Here is a 7,723-nt window from a genome sequence, read left to right as displayed (position 1 = left end):
GAGGGGAGGACAAGCAGGAGGTGCTGCCACTTGCCAGGTCCAGCATGCAGAAGGTGTTCCAGACTCCTGGCAGCCTGCTGGTCCCACTCCAGGCCCGGTGGCTACAGGCTAAAGGACGGATGACTCAGGTAAGCCGTGCTGGACAAACAAGCTGGTATTCTCGTCCCAGCAGGGTGATGACTGTAATTAGCTTTTCTGTCGTCATCGTACCACCACCTTCTGAAGGTGGGCTTGCCAGGCCTGGAGCCAGGGCACGAAGAGACTGGCAGGAATGTGGTTATCTTGGTCTGTGTCTTGTTGCCCGAGATGCTTCCCGATGCTTCTCGAGCTGGGCTTGGAGCTGAGCCCACAGTACCTGCATTGTCTGATGATGTCACGGAGGCTGCTGGGCTAAAAAGAGCCCAAGTCAGAGTGAGGGCAATGTGGGGAAGAAACTCTGGTATGTGCTCCCTTCCCTCAGAAGACCCAAAGACCAGGTAAACTGGAACAACTTGGCCACAGTGATGACTGGGCTGAAGCCAATATAGTGGCTGAATGGTCAGGTGTGCAGCTAAGGACTGCCTAATTTAAAAAATACTTTAAAAGTATCTATTTACTGGTTGGACCTGGTTAGTACTTAGATGGATGACAGCCTAGAAATACCAGGTGCCATAGGCATTAAAAAGAAACCCAAAGAACACTATTTACTGAGCGCTTACTATGTGCCAGACACTGTTCCAAGCACTTCGTATATCTCCTTTACTTCCCGAAATTTTCCTATGACATAGCTTACTAGCATTACCCTCATTTTACAGATGGAGAAACTGAAGCATGGAGTTGCCGGCTCAGAAGCACAAAGCTGGTAACCAATGAATCCAGGATCCGAACCCAGACTACCAGATGTGGAGCCAGTGCCCGTAACTCTCACGTGACAGTCTCTTCCGCTGTCATTGGCGCTGTAGTGCAAGAGGACTGAGCACTGATGCGACCTTGGCTGTTGCTTCCAATTCTGGCCTTCGGATTCCTCATTACGGAAGCGGGAAAGGAGATGGGCGTTGTTAAGTATCTTCGCAGCTGAGAGTCCCTAGTTCCACGGCTCTACTCGGCATGGAAACAGCTCTGAGGAAGGGTCCCTCTCTCCTCCTCCTCTGGGCAGCTCTGTTGGAAGTGTTTACGCCTGATTATCAAGGGCAGTCTCATGGGCATTTGAGCAGGACAATGATAAACTTGTGGCCTGATGCCACTGACTAATAGAGCAAAGCTGCTTCCCCACTCCATGCCTCAGTTTCCCCACTCGATTCAGCGGAAACAATGACCTCTCTGAGCTCCGTGCTACAGTGAGTCAGGGTTAATTAGCATTAGTCACAGACTTTGGAATCCTCACAACAGAAGAGTCATCTTCTGGGTCTGGGTTGCACTTGTGGCCACGATGACACACCACTCTGGTGAGTGTCCCTGTGAATAGGTCTTCAAAGCTTCATTAGTGGCTTCCTAACTTTGTGGGTTGGCCCTGGAGTGACCCAGTCCCCAGTACTGGTGCTGTGACAGCATGAGCGTGACACTTCAGAAGGGCTGCCACGTGTGTGCCCTTGTGGCTGCCAATGGCTTACTGTCCCCTGGGTTTCCTCTTGCAGCTGAATTCCCATTCAGTCTGTTTCTTGTCCTTGCTACCCTTGCCTCTGATCCCGGACACAGGGTTTAACCCAGACCTATTTTTTTTCCGCCTTTGATGGAAACCTCAACAATCATCTATTCTCTCCATTTCTCTCCCTACTGACTGCCTCAGTGCTTTCAGTCTAGCTCAAGAGCCTATGGTAGAAACAAGGTGGCTTCAGCCTTCAAGGAATGGTAAATTTGGTTGGGAGAGCAGACCTGTAACAATATAAGGACAAAATAATAATGATGCTGAAAATGAGAATGAACCATCTGAAAAAGTAAGTGCTGTCCTGTCCGCCAATGTTGATCTGCTAGAGATTAGTATAAAATGAGGAGGCAGGTCTGCAGCCATGCTACCCTGAACAAGCCCGATCTCATCTGATCTCAGAAGCTAAGCAGGGTCAGGCCTGGTTAGGACTTGGATGGGGAGACCACCTAGGAAGACTAGGTGCTGTAGTCGTAAAAAATAAAAAAATAAGGGATTGTAAGTTGACAAGGTCCTTGCAATCTGTGAGGTCAACCAAGGGTTGCCTTGCCTGAAAAATAAAAAAAATAACATAAAATGAGTAAGTTTGTCTTGGCCCTGCAATTCCAGCAAAGTAAGGAAGTCAGATGTGGAGCATGGCGGCCACCTAGTGGCTCTAGCAGGCACTACTGCATTACCGCTTGAACATAAATAAGGCCACACCGGATTCTTGACTCTCAAGCAGGCTAGTGACTTCGGCTCTATAAACTGTGAAAAATGATAGCCTGTATGAACTAGTCAGCTACAAAGAGTGTTTTCTTATATATTTGTTTGCATATGAAATATTCGCCCAAACTAGGCAATATGTTATTTGGCAACTTTCAAGGTAAAACTTTATTATTATTCTATCTTAATGTCACTCAGCGCTGTTACTTTCATCGTTTCTCATTTACCTTACACCAAAGGCATACAAAAAGAATAGGAGAAACAATGAAGTATAAGACTTTTAAATACTGGGGATGGAAGGAAAGTAGTTACCAGAACTTTGCTAGGCCACAGACTACTGGTTATAGAATTATAAAGACTAAAGAGACAATTTTAAAAATTTCATTGCGCAAACAGTAGAGACAATAAAAAACTCCAAAGAAAATTATATATCCTCATATGGATACCTCGACTTTTTGCTTCCTTCTAGTCACAGGTATGTAAATCACGGTGGAGGTATTATGCCCTCACATTGTTTTTCATATATGTCACAACTTTCCACAATGTGACAGAATCATTACATTTATTGTTTTAAGAGTTTATAGTCCACTAATTTATATTCTATGTAGTTAATCACTCTCCAATTGTTAATGCTTAGGTTATTTTCGATTTAAGTATCCATGTATTAAACATCTTCATGTATATCTTCTCCTCTTTTGAACTCTATTCTTAGTTAGGAGGCAGTCAGTATAGTGCTAGGGGCACAGGTTTGGAGGCAGACGGCCTGAGTTTTGAATGCTGGCCTTCTTGCGTGCCAATTGCCTGACCCTGAGCAAAATATTTATCTTAGGCCTTAGTTTTCTCATTTGTAAAAGAGATAGTAATTTTACCTACATCACAGAATTGTCAAGAGGCTTAAGTGAGGTAAAATACATAGCGTTTAGAATAGTCCTTGGTCAATAGTGTGTACTTGCAATGGCAGCTATTTGTAGTAGTGGCAAAATCAATTTTCAGGGGTTCTCCTGTGAAGAATTGTCCCTCCTCTCCCTCATGTCTAAGAGACAGACTCCCACTGCAGCCTTTGCTTCACTGTCCCTTCAAAATGGCTTGAAACCCACCCTGCCACCCAGGTCCTCTCACGTGTGTTTCTTTCTCCTTTGGTTCTAGTTAGGCTGGACAAGACCGGCTAGGAAATGGACATGGAGGCTAAAAATGATTGTCTTGTTTCTGTGACCTTGGTTTCCTCATGAGAACGATGAGGGCCCTGTTGGTGAATCTGGGATTCCTTCCAAGTCTGACATTTTGTTCTTACTTATACCCTTTTGAGGGCTGTTACTGACCTACTGTGGGAAACGGTCCATTTTATTCCACGTCTACCTACTGGGGTAGTGATAGGTAACTGGTAGAATGAGGACTGAAAGCTGAAAAGTATTTTATTAAAATGGCCTAAATCTTTGGGTAATCTCTGGAGAAAGCGCCAAGTCTCCATGGCCTACCAGTCCTCCCCAGAGACCTTCGTACAAACTTTGTTCCCCTTTCCCTCTCTTCCTAATTAGCTACAGCTACGTGATGGTCGGTTCAACCAGAGAGGTACTGTGGAAAGAAAGTCATAACCACCATCACCACGTTAGCCAAAGAGCAATGAGAGAAAAGAGAGCAGAGGATAAAGCTGGAATAAATGGTCTCTAATTAAAGGGCTCAGATGAAGCCTTCACTTCTGAGGGCATGGGTCAACTGACCCAGATAACAGCTACATAAAGCCAAAGAAAACCCAGAATAGGAATAAAACTAAAAATAGCAAGGAAAACTGAGGAGGAGGAAGTGTTTGTACTTTTGCTGTTGGTCAAGCTGTACACGCAGCTGTTTCTGTAGCTGAGATGAAAGAGGGTGGAAAGGATTTAAAAGCTGGCTCTGAGGCAGCCATAACTGTTTTAAAAATTTGATGAGTAAATGAGGAAAGCCCCCAAAGAGAATATTCCAGCTGCTAAGTCTATTAAAGTTGGCTACATTTTAAAAAGAGCCAGGCAAAAGACTCATTTCTGGATACCAGTATCCCATGAGCAGCTACAAGGTATTTCTGTTGTGAGAGGCAGATTCTGACTTTGTGCTTAGGAAAGGAAGATCGTAGAATCACCATGTTGAAAGATATTCCCAGCTGCATTATAATGGAAAAACCAGAAGGCTGAGAAACATGGATTAAGTGTAGCTCGGCCACATTCTATCTGTGACAGAGCTCATTATTAAGTGTCTTTGAGCTTCAGTCTTTCCCTCTGTAAAAACAAAATTGACTTAGATGAGAAATGCAACCTTTGTAAAAACAAAATACAGAATCCTAGAGGCCTTAGTAGAGAAAAACAGTAAAAGGAGAATCTGAAGGGTGGGAGGACTGGCCAGCCTAGGGAGTCTTAACAGTCTTGAAGAGCAGGGGTCTTCGAGATACCACCACCTGCCCTGACACTGGGACCGAGACTGCAAAAGAAGATTCTGATGTAGGTGGTAAAGAGGAAGGTGTTGAAAGTTCGATTTACCGGCAAGAGAGAATTAACACAGATGTCATATTTTATCCCTATAAGCTACTGAATGTGGCTAATGCAAGTGGGAAAATTCTTTAGGGTGATGATTTATAACACTATCTTTGTGAATACTAAAGTAGCAAAAGTGAAATTTTAGGCATTTTTTTTTTTTAAAGAATCTGCCAAAAAAAAAAAAAAACCCACTTTTTTTTTTTTTTCCCAAATAAAGAATAAAGTAGGAAAAGTGGGTTCTTAGAAAGGCCAAACCAAAAACTTTGGAATGAATAATAGCCTAGGGCTAAAATGATGTCCTGGTATGTGGAAAAGAACAGACGCACTGGGAACAAAGTTCATGAGCTCAATCCTATCTGTAGTGTCAGGATTCTCCAGAGAAATAGAACAATAGACTATGGATAGACACACAGAAAGATTTATCACGGGAATTGGCTTACATAATTGGAGTCTGAGAAGTCCCATTATCTGCCTCATGCACGTTGAAGTCCAAGGGAAGCTAGAGGTCTATAGTTCCAGTCCAAGTCTGAAGGCCTGGGAACCAGGAGCTCCGATGTCTAAGGACGGATGTCCCAGCTCAAGCAAAGAGCAAACTTGCACTTCCTTCATCTCGTTCTATTCAGGCCTTCATTGGATTGCGTGATGCTGGCTCACATGCGTGAGGGCTATCTTCTTTACCCAGTTCATCTATTCAAATGCTAACCTCTTCCTGAAACACGCTTACAGGCACATCCAGAAAAAATGTTTACCAGCTACCTGGGCATCCCTTAGCATCCCCATCTGAGAACACCATTACTGTTTGAAGGTACACTCAGTCCAGCCTCGTAGCTGTCACCAGAAACTGACAGGCAGCCTCAAGCCCTCAGGCATGCGATTACGCAGGCTGGCGTTAAGATCCTTGCGAGAAGACAGCAATGTCGACGGGTTCACTCCACACGGCTCTATAGATTCTGACATTTGAAACAATAGTCCTCGATTTCAACACACTGACTCCTCCTCTCCTGACCTCTAGAACTCCATTTCTAGACAGATACTGAACTCAAGGTGTTGAAAAATAACTATTGTCCTCATTCTCCACCTGATTCTCTGTCTTGTTTAAGCCACAAACCTCAGGATCATCATGGAGTCCTCCCCTTTCTCATGCCCAAACAGATCATGTTGACGTCGTCACTGACATTTCTATCAATCATCTATCTTCCCTGCCATCACACCTCTCATAAGAGCCTCCCAGCCTCCCCAATGCATGCTATGCACAGACACCAGAATTATCTTCCTAAGCACAAATGTCATTTCCCTGCTCAAAAATTCTTCAACAGCTTCCCTTTTCCCACAGAATCAAGACCAAAGTCCTCAGTATAACATGCAAGACTCCACCCTGGCCCAACTTCTATCCTCTCCAAATGCCTTTCTTTTATTAAGTGTCTACCATGTGCCAGGCAGTTTTAAGGGTTGAGACAGAAAGTCCATGTTTTCATGGAGCCCATATCTCCCACATGTCTCCAAGCTCAAATCTACACCTTCCTCAACATTCTCTCGAGTCTCATACGTGAGAATTACCTTCTTTTATCCTAGAGTATTCAACATTCTGTCTTGTACAACATTTGCGTATAATTGTGTCTTCCAGCCTGGACTATCAACTTCTTGAGGGCCGAAACCAGGTGGTCACTTATCTTTGTATTGCGTGAGGGCTTGCACAGGGCCTCATACCTGGAAGACTGTTTCTTTTTTTTTTTGGAATACTGTTTCTTGAATTACAGCAAGTCTATCCAAATCTGCTTCCATTTATAGTTTTAAAAACACAAAAACACAAAAACTTGTAGAGCTTTGCCTATTTTAAAGAAACGTGAAGTTTTTTTTTGGATAGAGATATAGATTAAAAATTGTAGTGGAAAGACTTAAAGACATACCCACATTATTATAACCTGAAACTTAGGCTTGTAGTCCATTCGAATACCTTGTGTGAATGATCCTACACCACCCCTTAAAAAGATTGTGAACTAGAGACTATGAACTCTAGAGGGCAGACTTCAAACTCACTCAGTCACCAGATGGCTTCCCAACCCTTGAAAAGGTCTCATCGCTGTAAACATTAGAGAACTGCCATTAGTCAACTTCTTAAGGGACCATGGAGGCCAGCAATGAACAGCCAAGCCAACTGCCACTGCCAAAGGCAAAAGAGCACCTCTGGAAGAATCATCTGGAAGCAGCTTCTGCTGGCCTCATCCACTGATAGAGGCTTGATTTAGGAGAGAGAGCAACACTCTCGACCCTTTAAAAAGTCAGGATTGGAAATGAAAAATTTTAAATTTGACATGTGAAAATAAAAGTGACTCTTCGGACCGAAGAGATTTATGCAACTCATGATCTTGAAGAGGGCCCTGGTTTGGATGAATCGAATATAAAAAACAGTTTGGGAATAATCAGGCATTTTTAACATGGACTGGGTATTAGATGATATTAAGGCATTATCAATTCTTGTTGGTTGTAGTATGTAGAAAAAATGTTCTATTTTTTAGAGATGTAAACTAAAGTTTAGCACGAGTAGAATATTATGTCTATTATTTTCTTTAAAATAGTTCAGTATAAATGGAGTTATAAAACCGACCAACTACGAAAATATGCCACTTCAGAGAGTAACTACTTTCTAGCCTTCATGGTCACTTTATCAGCGGGCTGTCTTGTTTAGATGGGTCAGGTCACCTTCACCATGGAGACTGATGCTCACCACCAGCGGCAAATGCCTAGGGGAGCCCCACTCAGGGGAGCTGTGCATTAGACGATGCACAGATAGGGGTCTCTTCTGAAGGGCCTTCCTCCCCTTGTGATAGTCATTTACTCTGTTATTATCAAAGTGAGGAGAGAAAATGATCAACTTATCATTCACTACAACACA

At 43.4% G+C, this 7,723-nt stretch overlaps 1 pseudogene; it reads left to right on the top strand.

Annotated features, from left to right (window-relative positions):
* Positions 1–1,975: 1,975 nt before the first annotated feature.
* On the top strand, positions 1,976–2,095 carry LOC112478779 (annotated as a pseudogene).
* Positions 2,096–7,723: the final 5,628 nt, after the last annotated feature.

This window comes from Pteropus alecto, unplaced genomic scaffold (genome assembly GCF_000325575.1).
Source record: "Pteropus alecto unplaced genomic scaffold, ASM32557v1 scaffold22, whole genome shotgun sequence".
Classification (NCBI taxonomy): domain Eukaryota; kingdom Metazoa; phylum Chordata; class Mammalia; order Chiroptera; family Pteropodidae; genus Pteropus; species Pteropus alecto.
Note: the sequence above shows the minus strand (reverse complement) of the source record. Positions and strands in the feature narration are given on the sequence as shown.